This window comes from Pelobates fuscus, chromosome 8, assembly GCF_036172605.1.
Source record: "Pelobates fuscus isolate aPelFus1 chromosome 8, aPelFus1.pri, whole genome shotgun sequence".
In the NCBI taxonomy this organism is placed as follows: Eukaryota; Metazoa; Chordata; class Amphibia; order Anura; family Pelobatidae; genus Pelobates; species Pelobates fuscus.
In genome coordinates, this window is record NC_086324.1 from 153,503,760 (window position 1) to 153,523,686 (window position 19,927).

The 19,927-nt window shown below is 41.0% G+C and overlaps 1 protein-coding gene across 3 annotated transcripts in view; it reads right to left on the reverse strand.

Annotated features, from left to right (window-relative positions):
- Positions 1 to 19,927, reverse strand: part of EPN2 (epsin 2) — a 67,114-nt gene that overhangs the window by 26,865 nt on the left and 20,322 nt on the right. The window contains exon 1 of one of the 3 annotated variants that reach the window (XM_063430441.1): positions 19,302 to 19,547. The exons of 1 other annotated variant lie outside the window; for it this stretch is intronic. The gene's annotated coding sequence lies outside the window, so the exon portion shown is untranslated. Of the gene's footprint in view, positions 1 to 19,301; positions 19,548 to 19,927 lie in introns of those variants that run through there. One more of the 3 variants, XM_063430443.1, reaches the window with a different exon arrangement.

The window sequence follows — 19,927 nt, forward strand, 5'->3', positions numbered from 1 at the left end:
TGAATTATTTAAAGGCTGGAAAGAAGTTATCCTGGTGGGGAGTCTGAAAGCCTGAATAAGCTAATTATTCACCTGCCATTGAAGCAAGAGCCAGCTCCATGTGGATCTGCACACTGTGAGTGACCCATTACCCTCTATTGATTTATGTTCCTTTTAAAACAGTATCACACTATGTATATGTTTTTATTGTAGGACAATCAGGAGGTGTTTCATCCATCATACTAAGTATACATGATTTGTGTATATTCTCTTTGCACCCCCCTTATACCTTTCTTTTTCACATTCAGTATGATCATGATGGTGCTGAATGCAACTAATCCGTTTCATTGAGAAGCACTGGATTCAAAGTTCCTCTACTAGAAGCATTAGGCTGATAAATCAAAACGTTTGCCGTGCTGCATCGTAGGTCTCCACACTTCTATATGAGAAGCATTTGGCTGGAACAAAAATCATCGAGTTTGATGTTCACATCATGGGCAGATTGGGTTACAGAGAGGAGACTGTCTCAGGGCTTGATTAAAGGGCAGTCTATGGCTTTTTAAAACGTTGTTTTTGCTTTTAATGGAGTTCCCAGTAATCTACTCTAAAGGAAAGAACACTAACCTTAAACAAATATATTGTAAACGTTAGAGTGTTCCTTTTCACAATTGTAGATTGTGTTGGTCTTTGAAACGATAGGAGTACTCATTCAGCTGAGATGGCTTTCTCCATTAACATATCAAAAGGAAAAACAAGGCTACGAGGGGAGGGGGAAAGGGGGTGACAGGCTAAAGATACAATGGACCTTGTGCAACAAGGAGTGAAAAGATCAGTGTGTGTCTTTGACTTCTATCTGTTATAAGTGGCAGGCTATTTAAATATTAATTAGACACTGATTGTCTTCTGTACTCTTCAATGTAACAAGCTGTGAGTGCACAGTCTTGCGACCTCCCACTTTATTCTACCCTTACAATACAACATCGAAATGGGATCAGGAAATAAGAATGTCTGGGGGGGGCTGGGGGGGGGGAGGGGGGTAAGAAAGAAGTCTGGTAAATGTATCAGGCATCTGGAAATTAAATCCATGAGTGCTCCTGGATAATCTAGATTTCCTCAAGTTGTCCTGCTCAGGACTGCTTACTATGTTTGCCCACAAAGTACGTAGCAAAGAAAACTCTAAAAAGCACAGTCTAATGGCACGTGGGCATTTTAAGATTTAATGCATTAATAAAGAACTTAAAATAAATGATTAACTAAACTAGATCGATATAGCAAAAGACAAAAAACAAAACACTATAAAAAGTTTGAACTGAAAATTAAAAATATCTCTGAACAATGTTCATGTCCCATTTGTAGTACCCAGGTGGATTGTCACATCAAATCAGCCTTCTTACCGCAATGTCCAATGGGATCCAACTCCTGTTTAAAAGATGCAATGCACTGGACAGGTATCAAAGTGTAGCAAAAACTAATTTTGTGAAGGTCTCCAGAGCATGGGAAACTTTACTTCTAATTTTTTCACCCATGTCTTTGCCACCATTGTACATATGAATTTATTTAACTTCACATCCTGTGAGACCGTCATGTGGTTTGCAAATGAAAATACAGAACTCCAAGATTGAACGTGAGACCCAAACTGTAATCTAGAGTATTTTTTTTTAAAAAATTGTATATATTTATATACATTTTTTTTTTTTTAAAAAGGCTTTAAAAAAAACAAAAAAACACAACAACATTGACCTATAAAGCGGTCTCCAAGACCATTTAATAAGGAATACTAGAAAGTTCAGTCTTTTATATTATCCTTTATACAGACCTTCTGTCAGACCTTAGATCTATTCACAGCTTCAAGACCCCTTTGTTTCCAGATTTATCCCGCTTTGTGCTTTAATCTTTTTTCCCCCCCCAACAATATATTCAGAATATTCGTCTGCTAAACCCCTAACTGTAAGGAATGGCAACAGGGATGCAAACATTTAAAAAAAAATAAATAAACACATGATTTTTATGGAGGTATTTTCAAACCAGCTATTTTAGAATTGGTTATGCCAATCAGATTTAAATTTGCTAAAATTCTGAGTTCAGTGTACTATGTCGAGATCTCCATCTAGATGTTCTCACATTTCCGCCAAATAAACCAAACAGAAACCACGCATCATCTCCCCTTCAAATTTTTTACCATTTCCTTCCTCATTTCAGCATCATCACTCCAGCCATGATTTCACAACCTATGCGGCATACTATGACAAATGCATAACTCAACGACTACTAGTGACCATTTACACCACTTCAATATCTGCCATTCTGGGGTCAAGAAGGACTTTTTTTTCCTAGCTTGTTGCAAAATTGTGCTTTAAACTGTTTTTTTTTTTTTTGCCTTATTGTGGAGCAACAGCAAAAAACAAATGTGAGGAAGGCTGAACTTGATGGACGCAAGTCTCTTTTCAGCTATGTAACTATGTAATATATATTCTAAAAAGAATTAAACAAAACATACATTTGGTCATTATTTTGTCCATTGTTAAATTCCTTCTCAACTCCATCTTCTACAGGGGAGTATCTCACTCCCTCCTTGACTTTCCTTGTCTTGCATAATACCATTGAAAAACATTATTTTGCCTGTATCATTCTAAACCCATCCTCATGTCACCTGCATGCTGCAAAGACAATAGCCTCCCACCCATCAAAGAACCTCAGTTCTTTACTAACACTACAAAGCTCTCCACCAGCTTATACCTCCCCACTTCTCATCGCTTATCTGTCATTAGTTTTCCTGGTAAATTCAGATTCTTACCCACTTCTTCCTACAGGTGTGTATATTCTGTGAAAATAAAACTCCAGCATCCAGTCCAGTCGATAGACCATCTCAACCTCCCCACAACAACCTCTTAAAAGAATGTTTCCTTGCCTACCATGCCTGACCTTATGCTAACCAGTCCCACTAAGTCAAACTATGCAGACCTTGAGACTTCGTCCAAAATTATGGATCACTTCTCAATATTTCATTGTGAAATGGCTGCCATGAAATATGACAAGACAATCCAAAAATATCATAAGACAAACATTATTCACTAATGTGGGGATTCAAGTTTGAATTTCAAAGTTAAGGGGAAAAAATCCAAACTGGAAAAAGTCAGCTATGCTTTAAGTTTAGATACTTTGGCCTTAAATTTGAAATTCACTTTGGATTCTCCCTTTAGTAAATAACCCTACATTGTCTTATTGTAAGGATTGAGGTTGACAAGACGGAGCTAGCATTGCCAACTTGTGTCCAATTCCAGCAGCCCACAAGTGAAGACTATGGGATTTAGGCATGGTCTTGCTCACTGCGAGATGTTAACTGTGGAGGTTACCACAGTCTCTCAGGATCCTCCATAGCCCTCTCTGTTGTACGGAGTACAACACTGACGCAACCCCTGGCAAATGAAACACCAGAAACCACAAACGACCTCCACAAAGGAGATGCTGATAGTAAATTTATCTAGATCACCTTTGGATGAAAAAATAATGCAAAGACCTCAAAAGTGACAGATCCACTTAAGCTTTATTTTAGCAAGCAATCATGTACATTAAAGGGACACCAGCAGCTTTAACCACAACAGCTCTTTGCACTAACAGCTTTAACCACAACAGCTCTTTGCCTATAGCTATTTCTTCAGATCTCTCATGGATATCCATAATGTTAAATCATAGCCAGGTGAAGACAGCGATTTTGTCGTAGAGTGGAAATGAATTTGCCCCGTCACAAGGGGATGTGCGAAGTGACCAATCTGAGCACTTGGCAATCCACACTGACCCAACAGACAAGCCAAGATTGGCACCAGCAGTAAAATGCCATTGCCATAGTTCTTTTAGAACCAACGTATACAGGATGCAACATTATGTTCAAAGTCTCAATGTGTTAAAATGCACTCGAAACGAGTAACTGAAGTATGACACGAATATATGAGCCGAATGATTTCTATATGTGATACAAGTTAAATTGCAACCTTCTATCTACATGCCTAGTAACCACTTCAACTTAGATAGAACAATGTAGAGATAATATGAAATTAGTCTTGCAGATTGCTTAAACCTACACTATGGCAGTTTCTTTATTTAAATAATTAAATGATTTCCTCATCCAAATTTTTTTTTTTTTTTTTTACCCCTTTCTCTGATTTTTGGTTAGGAGCCAGTGAAACACTCAAACACTGTACCCCGAAGCACGGCGAGTTTTGGAAAGCGCATGGGTAATGTGTAAAACAATAGGTCTGAGATCTATATCCAGCTCAGGAAACCCAAGTTCAATTTCTCCTGCTACGGGGAATCTGGATAAAAGCTTTGCAAGCCATTGCCCACTCAGACAGCGAGGAGATATATATAAAGGACGCGCTGCTTCGGAGTCCTACCGTTCCAACGTCCTGACTGCCAAGGAATTAATTTAATTACGTAGCAAAAAAGCAATGCATCAATACTGCCAACACCTTATAAACGGCTTATTGAATAATTTAAGTTTGTTAAAAGTGGCCTATGAACTACTCAAACCTTCTTCCTTCACCCCCTAGTGACCTCATAATCACCCGGCACATTTTCAAGAACCATCACACTGAACAGAAGGCAAGGGAAAGCCCATATAGTTCTCATATGATGCCATGAACATAACGTGTTTCTCCGAAAATAAGACCGGGTCTTATATTAATTTTAGTCACACAAAACACACTAGGGCTTATTTTCAGGGTAGGGCTTATTTATTTACGGTACCGGTATGTACATTGAACCCCCCCTTTAATTAATCCACACCCCCTTTAATTAATCCACACCCCCTAATTAATCCACCCCCCTTTTTAATAAATCCACCCCCTCTAATTAATCCACCCCCTGTAATTAATCCACCCCCTGTAATTAATCCACCCCCCCTTTAATTAATCCACCCTCCTTTAATTAATCCACCCCCCTCTTTAATAAATCCACCCCCTCTAATTAATCCACCCCCTTTAATTAATCCACATCCCCTCTAATTAATCCACACCCCCTTTAATGAATCCACCCCTCTTTAATTAATGCACCCTCCCTCTAATTAATCCACCCGCTCTAATTAATCCACCACCCCTTTAATTAATCCACCACCCCTTTAATTAATCCACCCTCCCTTTAATTAATCCACCACCTCTTTAATAAATCCACCCCTCTAATTAATCCCCCCCTTTAATTAATCCCCACCCCCCTCTAATTAATCCACACCCCCCTCTAATTAATCCACCCCCCCCCTCTAATTAATCCACACCCCCCCTCTAATTAATCCACACCCCCCTCTAATTAATCCACACCCCCCCTCTAATTAATCCACCCCCGCCTCTAATTAATCCACACCCCCCTCTAATTAATCCACAACCCCCTCTAATTAATCCACACCCCCCTCTAATTAATCCACACCCCCCATCTAATTAATCCACACCCCCATCTAATTAATCCACCTGCCCTTTAATTAATCCACCCTCCCTTTAATGAATTCACCCCCCTTTAATTAATTCACCCCGCCCTTTAATTAATTCACTCCCCCCTTTAATTAATTCACTCCCCCCTTTAATTAATTCACTCCCCCCTTTAATTAATTCACCCCCCCCCTTTAATTAATTAAGTCCCAGACATAAAATACCGGTATCTACTCACAGTTCAAAGAGTCCAACCACTGGGTGCCTCACCGCCCGGAATGGATCCTTCCGCTGAAGATCCGTGAAGGCAGACTGACGGCGCTGCGCACGTCGTCATCACGCTGCGCGATGCCGCGGCCCGCAACGCTCCTCCCCCTCCTCCTCATAGAAGAAGGAAGTCCCGCCGGGCCGCAAAGGTAAAATGCCTAGGTCTTATTTTCGGGGTAGGGCTTATATTGCAGCCCACCCCGAAAATTCGGCTAGGGCTTATTTTCGGGGTAGGTCTTATTTTCGGGGAAACACGGTAGTAAGGCAGTTCCCTAGATACCCGAGAAAGGACATTTAAAGCAATTTTTTGCATTTGTAGTAAAATGCAACACCCTTTTCATGTGGATTTTTCTTGCAAATAGGACTTTCCCTTTTAAAATCGTTCCAGGAACAAAAGAGCAAGTTTAAGATAAATGTTATAAAGTACCGGGCCCAGCCGGTTTTCACGACCCAGCATTTGCTTCCTGTGTAACAGTTGTGTGTGCCATTTGGCACCGGTAGATGTCTGCAGGGGTTGAACGTTCTACACATCAGCCAAAGATCCTAAATCACCATCCCAGTGCAAGTGTACGTTTGTGCAATGATAGACAAGCATATACATTGGTTACAAAGAAAGTGTGCACATGTCCTTGTTTTCTGGATAGCTCGTTCATTTAGAGAACTAGTGATGTAAACAATTAAGTTATGCCAGACAGATGGTAAGATAGCATTCTAAAGGATTGCTGGGTTGCCATCCACCCCTTCCAAAAATAAACACACACTTATTTTCCCCCCAATTTGCACTGAATGCAAGGCGTAGCCTTGGCATCCAGTGACTATGTTCTTCCCTCCTTGGCTGCATGCATGCAAACACACACAGCATCATGGGATAAAGCTTAGCATATACAAGAGACATAGGGGAAGATTCATCAAGACAAAAACTTGTGCTCTGCTGGGGCAAACTGAGAAATACATAGGAATTACCCTGGAGACCAACAGAACGCAGCTTAAGCGTTAACACATTGCTCCAAAACAGCACCAGTTGTCCAATTACATTTCTCGATTACGGAATTGTCTGTTGTCTAATTAAATCCTTATTTGGAGACTTTCTCAAAAGGAATACTCAAAGGAACACATTCTCAAAGGAATACTATAGCGTTACCAATGCATACATGTATTCCTAAAGTTACAGTGTTACCCTACCTATTTTAATTATTGGGCATCTCCAGAATAAATTAAAGGGACACTATAGTCACCAGAACAACTACAGCTTATTGAATTTGTTCGGGTGAGTATAATAATTACCTTCAGGCTATTTGCTGTAAACACTATCTTTTCAGAGAAAATGCAGTGTTTTTACATTATACCCTAGTGATAATCTCACTGGCCACTCCTCAGATGGCTGTTAGAGATCCTTCCTGGGTCATGGCTGCCTAAAATGCATCCAAACATTCAGTATCTCCTCCCACGGCATGCAGACACTGAACTTTCCTCATAGAGATTCATGGATTCAATTCATCTCTATGAGGAGATGCTGATTGGCCAGGGCTGTGTTTGAATCATGCTGGCTCTGCCCCTAATCTGCCTCCTTGTCAGTCTCAGCCAATCCTATGGGGAAGCACTGTGATTGGATCAGGCTACCACTTCTGATGATGTCAGCAGACTGCTTGTTTTTCTAAATCTAACAGCAGGCAGAGCTACAGTTTCAAGCATGAATACAGTAAGACGGGGGGGGGGGGGGGGGGGTGATCCTTTAAAAGAAATAAGTTTTACCCAACTTTACTTCCCTGGTACAATGGTGCATCCTAAAGCCCTCGGTCAATCCAATACGTCTAAATAGAGAAGCATCTGGAGACTAGTATGCATGCGCAACAAATCACCACACTGCACCGATCAGCATCTCCACATAGAGATGCACGGAGTCAATTCATCTCTAGTGGAAGCGTACAGTGACTCCATTGAAGCACCTATAGTGGCTATCAGAGTAAAAGCCCCTAAAGTTGGCATTAGGCATCAGTGCAAACACTGCCTTTTTTAAGAAAAAGGCAAACTTTACATTATTAAGGCTGCTGGGACAGTATATGTGGCTAAGAAACACTGTATTAAGGTATAATTGTTACATTGCCTAGAGCAGGCGTAGGAAACCTTTGGCACTCCAGATGTTTTGGACTACACCTCCCATGATGCTTTGCCAGCATTATGGGTGTAAGAGCATTATGGGGGATGTAGTCCATAACATCTGGAGTGACGAAGGTTACCTAACCCTGGCCTAGAGTGTCTGTTTAAAATTTTTAAGGCCTAGTGATGTGCCAGACATGTTTTGAAACAGAAGGACTAGCACAAACATTGGTCCTTAAGGGGGTAATTAATTATTGTGAAAAGAAAATGGGATACTGGAATGGAACAACTAGTGTCCAATCAATGCACACACCTTGGTTACAGAGTCAATAAGGGAGGTCTACAAAATAAACTGTTTAGGTGACAGATCCTGTTTAAATACTGGCATCTGAACAGCAAGACAATGTATGATCCTATAAAGTCTGCTCATGGAATGGTCCTTATGTAACCCAAACAAGAAGAAACACAAGAGCATATTGTGATATACCGGAGATAGAAAATGCTCTCTCTGCCATTGTAGAATACAGAAAGAGTGGGGTGTAATACTGAAAGGGCGTACAATAGGGACATTCATTGATTATTCTGCATTTAAATCCATTTGCAGTCAAAACTGGATATAGAGCGACAGCAGAGCCATTAAAAGCGACACGTATAAAATTGTACAGAACTCATACCATAAAAGGGATTTAAAAAATATATATTTTTTTTAAATGCTTTTATCAAACAATACCAACATTTTTTTTTTTTTAACCCCTTGCATCGGTACAAGATATCTGGCTAAAGGTTTGTATGTTGAGATGCTCATATATTTACAAAATCCCAGTGTGTAATGCTCAGCAGAGTAGTACGTTCTATCGTAGAATAGGACGTTATAGTGTAAAACTCCTGGAAGTAGCAGGATTATTAAGGATTGGGGCCTGCAATAATTATTAAAGTCCGCGAACCTGACTTTGAAAGTGTTTATTCCCAATGAGACACCACATCTCGGTCTTTATAAGGACATAATTGCACAGGTCTGCATCCTGTTAGGTCATTAAGCAAGCCCAAACAGGTTCCTGCACCCGCCGCTCAGCGCCACACACACACACACACACACTCACTTGGGCTCTGTCCAGGCAGACAAGATTCATCCTGATGGGGAGGGGGGAGGAGGTGGGATGTGTGCATTTAAATGGCATGCAGCACAGCACAGGATATTACAATAGGAGATGATTTAGCATGGTGATGGTAAATCTTGTCACCACGGAGGTACATGAACTACATTTCCCACTAAGATTAGCTAATGCATAGAATTAAATATGCAAATTGAGGTACAATAGCAATGATTGCATGCAAGTTGCCATTAGCAATTAACTTTCTTTACACAACACTCCAAACACGATAACCACTACCAATCATTAATTATATATTATTGTTCACAAAAAAAATCACACATAATAGGATTCCAATACACATGATCAATATTTTCATATGCTCTCGCTCGCACAGTTTTGTAAGAGAGAAGACTCACTGAGTTTTTAACTTTAGTTAGAATTCTCAGTATTTCAAAGTGAATTTAAAATTTAAGGCCAAGCTGCTGAATTAGAAGCATGACAGTTCATTTTTCTCAATGTGGCCATGTAGACCTTAAAGCAGGGGTGGGGAATTTTTAGCCCTCCATATGTTTTGGACTACATCTCGTATAATGCTAGCAACATCTGGAGGACTGAAGGTCCCCCCAACCCTGCCTTAAAGGAACACTATAGCATGATGAATGCAAAGCATTGGGAGGCTAGTGCAACTGTGCAACAAAATGCCACGCTGAAATAGAGTTTGAGTGAGCCACTAGAGGCATTTAAACCTCACAATTAAAACATTGCAAGAAAAAACATCGTTCTGCAGATTGGCAATGTTTTAACTTGCAGGGTTAAAAACAAGGGGACAAGGCACCAAAATCACTTCATTGCGATGAAGTAGTCGGGGTGCCTACAGTGTCCATTACATTTATTATTCCCTTTGAATTCCCAATAATTTTCTCTTTAGGAAATAACCAAGCTAGCATCTTCCTGTCTGAAATTTGTGTTTCCTAGGCAAACCATCCATTTGGTTAATTTGCATATGTCAATACAGCTAGTCTAGAAGTCTGATGCATACCGACATTATTCCTCTCCCGTCACAGAATCCTCGCTGCCTGGGCAAGGATAGTGAGTTTCACGGCAAACCTGAGTCTCTGAGCAAAGATAGTGGATTTATGGCGAGGCTGAGTTTCTGAGCAAGGATAGTGAGTTTTATGGCGAGGCTGAGTCTCTGAGCAAGGATAGTGAGTTTCATGGCAAAGCAGAGTCTCTGAGCAAGGATAGTGAGTTTCATGGCAAAGCAGAGTTTCTGAGCAAGGATAGTGAGTTTTATGGCGAGGCTGAGTCTGAGTAAGGATAGTGAGTTTCATGGCGAGGCTGAGTCTGAGTAAGGATAGCGAGTTTCATGGCGAGGCTGAGTCTGAGTAAGGATAGCGAGTTTCATGGCGAGGCTGAGTCTCTGAGCAAGGATAGCGAGTTTCATGGCGAGGCTGAGTCTCTGAGCAAGGATAGCGAGTTTCATGGCGAGGCTGAGTCTCTGAGCAAGGATAGCGAGTTTCATGGCGAGGCTGAGTCTCTGAGCAAGGATAGCGAGTTTCATGGCGAGGCTGAGTCTCTGAGCAAGGATAGCGAGTTTCATGGCGAGGCTGAGTCTCTGAGCAAGGATAGCGAGTTTCATGGCGAGGCTGAGTCTGAGTAAGGATAGCGAGTTTCATGGCGAGGCTGAGTCTGAGTAAGGATAGCGAGTTTCATGGCGAGGCTGAGTCTCTGAGCAAGGATAGCGAGTTTCATGGGGAGGCTGAGTCTGAGTAAGGATTGCGAGTTTCATGGCGAGGCTGAGTCTGAGTAAGGATAGCGAGTTTCATGGCGAGGCTGAGTCTCTGAGCAAGGATAGCGAGTTTCATGGAGAGGCTGAGTCTCATCACAGTCAAAGTGCAGAAAATTCCTAAGCAGGCGTTTCCGTTAGCTCTGCTCAACCAACTCCTACAGGGGTTAGCTTAGAAGAACTTTAGACAAGCTCTCCAGCATTAGTAGTGGAAGCAGGGAGAGTCGCTTCATAGACCCCAGGCAAGAAAAAAAAAAACCAAAAATCAACAGACTGAAAATTTACAATGGGTTGTACCAACATAATCTGGCAATCTGTTTTAGTACGGTTTGACGTATATCAGGGTCCCACCATGCAGCCTCACTGCTTACAGTCTTCTTGACCTGGCAAACATTTAAAAACAACAACATAGATGGCAGCCAAGTTGGAAGTTCCCAGTTACGTGACAGAGGTACATACAGCAGTGTGTTTTGTTAGATTTTATTGTATTTTTAAAGATCTCACAAACAACTTATGGTAAATATAGGGGATAAGTATACATTATAATGAGAGAGATCTCAATGTACGCATCACATTAGAAATCATGGGTAGTGATTGAGTTTCAACAAAAAGAGAGAATATGAGAACGGAAAAAAAAAAGCTTAGAGAAACTCACTAGCCTGACCTTCGGTAAATCCCTGCTCAGGTCTCAAAATAGTTTGTGCTCACTTGTGCCATTACAGAGAGAATCAGCTCCAGGGCATAGCAGTCTTATCCCACCCGTAAGGGCAGTCCAGAACCGAATTGTCAGCAAGTTCTCTCTGCACGAGAGATACAGCAACCTCGGACAATAGTTTTGGCCTTCTTTGGGGCTCATCAGTGACATGTAGCGGATATCCCTCTAGGCATAGTGAGCATGGGCTCCACATCTGGATTACCTTTCGAACTTGAGGAGAGCCAAGTTAATGCATTGCACCAAAAATAGAGCATGAGAACTTGTAATGGCATAAGTGAGCAAAAACTATTTTGAGACCCGAGTGATTTACCGAAGAGCAAACTACCGAGTTTCTCTATTCTCAGAATTCTCAAATTCTCTATTTTTGTCTTTAAGCTGGATTCAATATTTGTAAATGTTTTTCCTCATATGACTAATGTTTTACTTCAATATGATGGCATAGAGACAGATTTTAACACAATTTATTTATCATACAGCTTAACATAAGATTTTTTTTGTTTAAAAAAATAAAACAATATCAGGATTTTCTTTCTGTAGGCACAGGATAACTCCTAGAAACATCTGTACATGTATACAACTGGTATTTCTCTGTATGCTTTTAGCAGCCAGACACTAAACTGTTTTCCTCCAAGATTTTATTAATGTGCATGAGCAATTTAATCACACTAAATTCCATTTCTGGTTTCCATGACGTCATCGGATTGCCAAGCAACAGTACGTTGGCGTCTATTATAAAGCAGCAGCCCTACCAGCAAAGTTCCGTTCACTTAGTTAACCATGACATCTTAGCACACAAGGACAAGAAACTGTAGGTACAGCACAGAGCACATACCAGAAATAGGTCAGACAAGCAAATGGCACAGAAGTATTGTGACCTTTCTGGGTCTACACACTGTATAAGATTACATATAACAAATCCTCAGTATGTATTCCTTTGTAATGAATACATAAGTTAGATGAAGGCTCTAGTGTCAGGGATACAAGCATGCATTCCATTGCACTATAGCGTTTAACTATTTAGGGTCTCGGCTCCCCTTAGACTGCAGGGGAAAAGAGAGTATACTTACCTTTTTTCCCACGCCAGTCTCACCACAGCTGAGATGATTGATGATCTAAGTCAATCCAATGCTTTCCCATAGAAAAGCATAAGTAGGCTTTTTTTGCATGCGCAGAAATACATGGTACTGCGTCAATTGGCATCTCCTCATAGAGATGCATTGAATCAAAGCATCACTATGGGGAACGTTCAGCGCCTCCAAGCAGAGCAGGAAGACACTGAAAGCCAGTGCTGCACACTGTGCAACACTGACACAGGAAGAAACTCTAGTGTGGAAGTGTTACTAAGAAGCAAAGTAAATACTACCTTCTCTCTGAAAATTAGCTGTTTGCAGTGATAAGGCTGCAGGGACAGGCTATAGGCACCAGAACCACTACATTAAGCTGTAGTTGCTCTGATGACTATAGTGTCCCTTTGTGCTTCCTATAATTTAGAAGCCAGATGCCAACTAGGGGACCTTAAGATCTCCGCTGGAGGCAGCCTATGGGGTTAAACCATTCAAGCTTAATCCCTTAAGGCAAGAGTGCACCCAAGGACCTCCTGGCAACATAACTTAAAGGGACACTATAGTCACCAGAACAACTACAACTCAATGCCTTCAGGCATTTTCATGCAAACACTGCCTTTTCAGAGAAGAGGCAGTGTTTACATTGGCCTTAGGGACACCTCCAAGTGGCCACTGGAGGTGCTTCCTGGCTCAGGGCTGCACAATAGGCAGCAGTGCCGTTCAACGTCTCCACACTCCACACGGGGATGCTGAATTTTCCTCATAGAGATGCATTGATTCAATGCATTTCAATGAAGAGGTGCAGATTGGCCAAAAATTTTTAATTCAGACCAAAATTTTTAAACTATGACTATAGTGGAGTATGAGCGTTTAATTGCATTATATGAGCATTTTCTTTCTTCTGCTGCTGGATAACCAGTTTCCAGGAGTCTGTATCACTGCTATACTCCTGTGCATGCGCAAAAGCACAGACGATCCTCCATAGTATGATAGGATTCTCCATATAACCCAACTCTCATGATGTTAGGCGCCACAGTAATGCAGTGCTGCTTTTTTCATCCTCAATAGAAGGTATTGCAGGACAGCAGGTTTCAGAATTTCAATTCATATTCCACAATCCATGGCGGTAAGACTGGTTAATTGCCGTCATTCTAGCCATCAATAGACTACAACATCTATTTATAACTATTACAATAGGCAACAGCCCTGCTTCCAGATATATAAAAAAAAAAAAAAACTGCATTTCAAATTCTGTTCCATACCTACATTTTCTCAGGGTTCCAGTAGACAAACTATGACGCAATGAAGTTTATTTGCTCGGTCTAGGAGCTAGATATCACATACTGCAGGGCATTTAAACTTCACCCGCAGGAAACACAGACGTCATCACTCACCTACATGGCACCTACTAAACATACATTCACAACGGATGCACTATCCTATAAACAGACCGTTTACGACATAGAGCCAAGAATGGATGAAGAGACCAAAACAAATATGACACAGACCTTCCATAATGTATTTAGGAAACAGATGGATTGGATTATTTGTGAGTCCATCACTCATTTTAGAGATAAGCTTTCTTAAGGGTTATGGTGCCATGGCTGTCTAGGTGCCCTTGCACTGTAGGTAGTCCAACAGTGTTAGAATAGTTTGACTTCTTACCTGGGATCCACAGCGTGCTGCTCCCCACCTGCACTACGTTCAATGGAGAGCAAGAGCTGTAAGCTAGGATCGTCTGCTAGCTCTCCTAAGCTCAAAGCTAAAGCACCAGGCCCTGCACTTCCAGGCTTGGCAGGTCCAATAAACTCTCTAGCTATAAGACCATCCGGACAGAACCAAACATGCAAAGAACAGAGAAAATTGCTCATTACTATTTCTATAATGTAAAAACCTGCATTGGTGTTTATTGATTATCTAAACACTGCAAGCGAATATACCGGTATGTATACATACACACAGACACACACACACACACACACTAATTTAGATATATTAACTGATATGGGGAATTTTGCAATTTGACCCACAGCCTACTGTGTGAGTGGAAATACTTTAAGCCTCAGTACTATGTTTATTATATTTAAAGGCATGTTTAAACGCTCATCTTTTTCCAGAGCACGCAAGTATCCTGCGCACAGAATATCAATAGGCAGTATTTGTTATACAATTGCCATAAACACAGCACCCCTAAAAGATCGAGTTTCTATACCTACACACCCAGAATTCAATACATATATGACAATGAACACACACCTAATCGGCATTCCTTAGATTTCCTGCCAATATAGCCACAGGCCATAGAACACAGGAAGTATGTTTATAGTATACAAAATATAGATAGGCAAGTCATCACAGTACTGTGAATAATTTTAGTTGTTCTATTTTTATGTCTTTTGCAGGCTATATCAACGTTTATTTAAAAAGGCGCTAAAACACACACACACACAAAAGAGAAAATTACAGCAAGAGGGTTGCACACTAAACACAAACTTTTCGGTTAATAAATAAGAAAGGAAAAAAAAACTGAGGCTAAATTAGCCAAGTTGCATATTTCCGCTCAAATTTTACCATTTTAAATGAATTCACCAAATTTTGGTATTTTATGAATTACCTTGCAATTATGTTAAGATTATTTGGCCGTGAAAAAAATTAAATAAATACAAAAATAATAACTTAAAATAGCAGGGCTGCACAGTCCATACAAGTCAGAAATCTAACGCTCTAGTCATTTTGCCTGCAAGTGGTTAAGTGAAGGTAAATCCGTTCATATTGTGTAGTACATGCGTGTCAAGTATACACAACAACAATCTGCTTGGGTTAAATGGTCTGTAAAATGCATTCCATGATTACCCTTTACAGTTATTTTTTATTCAATCGATGCAGATTGTGTTTGCAGGATATAAAGAACCCACTTAAAGGGACACTATAGTCACCTAAACAACTTTAGCTTAATGAAGCAGTTTTGGTGTATAGATCATGCCCCTGCTGCTATTTAGGAGTTAAATCCCTTTGTCTATGAACACTAGTCACACCTCCCTGCATGTGACTTGCACAGCCTTCCATAAACACTTCCTGTAAAGAGAGCCCTATTTAGGCTTTCTTTATTGCAAGTTCTGTTTAATTAAGATTTTCTTATCCACTGCTATGTTAATAGCTTGCTAGACCCTGCAAGAGCCTCCTGTATGTGATTAAAGTTCAATTTAGAGATTGAGATACAATTATTTAAGGTAAATTACATCTGTTTGAAAGTGAAACCAGTTTTTTTTCATGCAGGCTCTGTCAATCATAGCCAGGGGAGGTGTGGCTAGGGCTGCATAAACAGAAACAAAGTGATTTAACTCCTAAATGACAGTGAATTGAGCAGTGAAATTGCAGGAGAATGAGCTATACACTAAAACTGCTTTATTTAGCTAAAGTAATTTAGGTGACTATAGTGTCCCTTTAATTGTGATTGTAGCACTGTTCAATATTCAGAGTGGCACTTAGGATTCCAACAAGGAAAAATTCTGTATAACATCTTCAAGTTCTAATAGTACAAAACGGTTAGGGAATAGGAAGATATTTTCTTTTTTTGCTAATAAAACCCTGTGCATGCTTTAAACTGCATTTTACTCACTCAGGAAAAGGCATTGTATAACATGTATTGAAATAAAACACCCTATTGCTACAAAAGGATGTGAGCATTTTTTACACATTCATGTTATAAACAGTAGCCAATTATCGCCTGGCTTCCTGACAATACACTTATTAACAAATAAATAAAAAGACGATGGGGTGGGGCCTGAACGCAGAGCTAAGAGGACGCTAAGGGGCAGATAAAGCAGATTTTTGCTAACAAAACGCAAAGTATCCGACACATAAAGGCCACCAAGCGAGATGTGACACCACCCAAGCGACATTTCAAGCAGTACTTTCCCAAAACTCTTGTAAAGGCCTACAAGTATGGTGGGCGTGGGAGAGATGGCCGCTCTCCTGCTGCCGCGAAAAGACGGGAATCAGAATCTGGGTCCTCATTCCCCTCTCTCTGTACCGGCTGCGGTTATCCCAGTCTACCTCAACACAATCCCCCAGCAAAGCGGTGAGAACGCAATAATATCACGGAGTCCCGAGCCTAGTATCAAAATGGCGGATGCCTCCCACACTGCCGACCCATGCAGTAAAAGGCTGGAAATGGAGCTCCGACTAGACAGAATCTTCAGCTCCTTTTGGGAGAAGTTAGAGGCTCGCGTGAGACCTCCGGAACCAAAAGACCTACCAAAGAGCCCACCACGGGTGGTCAAACGGAGGGACGCAGAAAAACCCCCAGAACTCCACACTCATGAAAGGCTGACACTGGCGAGGGGCCATCTTGGGGTCAGACTCACAAAGCCTTTCAGAGAGCAGCGGCAACTGTTTACTATGACTGTGCTTGTTAATGCTGTGGCAATACAGTCTTCGTTGTACTTAACAGCACAACAAAAATAAAAAATTTAAATAAAAATAAATAAAATTTAAATATTTAAAATTGCCCATTGACTAGAGAATAGATTTAGAGAATTTTGTGGTTCAGCTGAGTTTAGAATTTTCTAGGGAGAGGGAGAGACACATTCTGTGCCCAAGGTGGACTTCTCAAGGTGCAATTTAGGATAAAAAAAAAAAAAGTTGCCTAAAATATCTACTTAATGTCATCTAGAGAGCTTGACCTAAATTCTGGATCTCAGAGACAGTTGGCAGGCAATATTTTGTAAATGACTTATAAGTGCTAAAAAAAAAAAAATTATGGATTTTCGATGTAACCAACTTTGAGAATAGCTACGTAAAATCTTGGTAAAAATATATATATAACAAATTTAGAGGTTTAATTCACCCTTTCAAGAAGCACCACAAAAAACATCTGTAATTACTACCTGTTTAACCAGAGGATTACCAGGCATTATATCAATCCTATGGCGATATATATAGGCCAGAGGTCTCCTTGCTGTAAGTGGTCGCTATTCACCAGATATGACTGCTACTTAGTTCATTCATTCACCAGGAATGTCAACGCTGCAATCCATGATTTCATGTAAGCGACTCAATTAAGGATTACGTGCTAACAAGTTACAACTTCCATAAAGCTGAACATGACAGACACTTTGTGACTAGCGGGCCCATATTGCACTTTAAATTTAGTGGGAAGTATACCATTTTTTTAATTATTATTTCGTATTTTTTTTTTTTTTTTTTACTTGGGTCACGTAATTTAGAATGCCATCACCATGCACATGGAGGGTTTATCCACTGTGAATTTTCCAGAATAAAAGTTAAGTTCAAATTTGAAATGTAAAAAATAAATAAAAATTCAAAAAAAAAAAAAAAAAACTAATGACTGATTTGTAAGATTGTTACAATTCGGCTATTGGGGCCCTAAATCACTTGGCATTACTGAGAATACAACAGTCATCAGCTTATCTGTCACCTTGCTTCCAGGTGACAACTAAATTAAAACTAAGATCGTATTTCAGGAATCAAAGGCAGCCAAAAGACTGATAACCAACTGGTACAGATCTGGTCTGGGACTACAACTCCCAAGATGCATTTCCGCCCTGTTATAAATCATTACCTTTTCTTGTTTTTACAGCCCTGCTTGACAATCACTGCAGCACACAAGGAGTCCTCACACCCTGCTAGGAATAAGCAGAACTCATATGGGATCTCTCCATTTACAAACATCATTACTCACACAGCATCTCGTAATTAATGCTACTGCTAGTGGAAAAACCTATATATAAAGTATTATGTATTAAAATAAACACATCATAACGTATCTGAATTATATAACCATGATAGTCTTTTTTTTTTTTTTTTTTTTAAGCCACTCCTAAAATATTTAAACTGGGGGGGGGGCAGGTTTTTCAAGGCTTTTAGCAAAGCAATGTGTAAGAAATGTCTATACCAGTAAATCCTCAATTCTGAAAGAATTGGAATGCATAGTTCAAACAGTGAAATGTCTCCCCAAAATGAAAGAAAAACCAATGGAATATTAAGACCTTTCATCAGAATTATAATGCAAAGTTTGCAGAAAAAGAATAGTATAATGTACACATACATACACAAATACATGCACACACACTTTATTTTATCTTTATTTTTTTTTTGAAAATCTGGAAGGGGTTGGGGAATGTAAAGAGATAGTGCTCACAAATAAACACATAAGATAAAGGCTTTCCTTCTGACAAAGAGGGGGGGGGGGGGGGGGGAGGGGGGGGGAAGAGACACAATAACTGTTCTCTGCCCCAGACTTCCTCCCAAAAACAGCCCTCCCCCAGAAACAAAGAGGGTAGGAAAAGGCACTCAATCTACTAACAAAATAAAACTTAACGTGATGCGAACCATAATAAAAAGACACACATTTCAGCTGGCACAGGGGGATACTATGCATCGAGGACACTGCATCTACAATGAGAGTTTTTGTGGGGTTACTATTATTTTAGGGCTGGGGAGTGTTTGTTTTGGTGCTATCTGCAAGCACGAACTAATGTGTACAGTTAGGAAGGGAGAGAGAGAGAGGGAGGGATGGGGGAGGGAGGGGAGTATCTGCAGACCTTTAAATATTTATTCAGAAGATTGAAACATGATTTCAGCTCTGCAATGCCTAGGGGGCAATAGGGGGGTGCAGGGCCTGGTTTCAGCGGTGAAGGGGTTAAATGATTAAAAAGGACAAGGAAAGGGTTACACCACACACCCAGAAGAGGCCTCTTGCTTTAGTCATCTTCCCATGCAACAGGCCTCTGTGCTTCTAGAAGGATGGGTATGGGGGCAGGGAGTCCTGTACTTGGGAATATATGGGGGTACATGCCTGATTCTTACCCCTCCCTCCCCACCCCAAAACATCAGCAACAACATGTTAAAGGAAACACTCACCCCACTGGGCTGGCTTCTCAATGCAGGGGCTTTTCTGTGCCAGGGTTGGACCCCAGTGATGGTCTGTAGTAGGGGTCCTGTCTCCCCACCCCTTCCAGTGCAGGGGGAGAGTGCAGAGGGAAAAATCAGGGCCGCTGGGGGCAGAGGATAGAGTGTCTATGGAGAGGAAAAGCAGGGGCAGGGAGATGGGAGCCAGGCTGGGGGAGAGAAACAAGAGACTGGAAGAAAGGGAGGAGAGAGGAGGGGGGAGGAGATAGAGGAGGGAGCAAGGCTGCTGTGCAACTCGCACTGAGTGTGAGAGAGAGGAGGGAGCAGGGCTGCTGTGTAACAACACTCACTGAGTGTGTGAGAGAGGAGGGAGCAGGGCTGCTGTGCAACTCGCACTGAGTGTGAGAGAGAGGAGGGAGCAGGGCTGCTGTGCAACTCGCACTGAGTGTGAGAGAGAGGAGGGAGCAGGGCTGCTGTGTAACACTCACTGAGTGAGAGAGAGGAGGGAGCAGGGCTGCTGTGTAACACTCACTGAGTGTGTGAGAGAGGAGGGAGCAGGGCTGTTGTGTTACTCTCACTGAGTGTGAGAGAGAGGAGGGAACAGGGCTGCTGTGTAACACTCATTGAGTGTGAGAGAG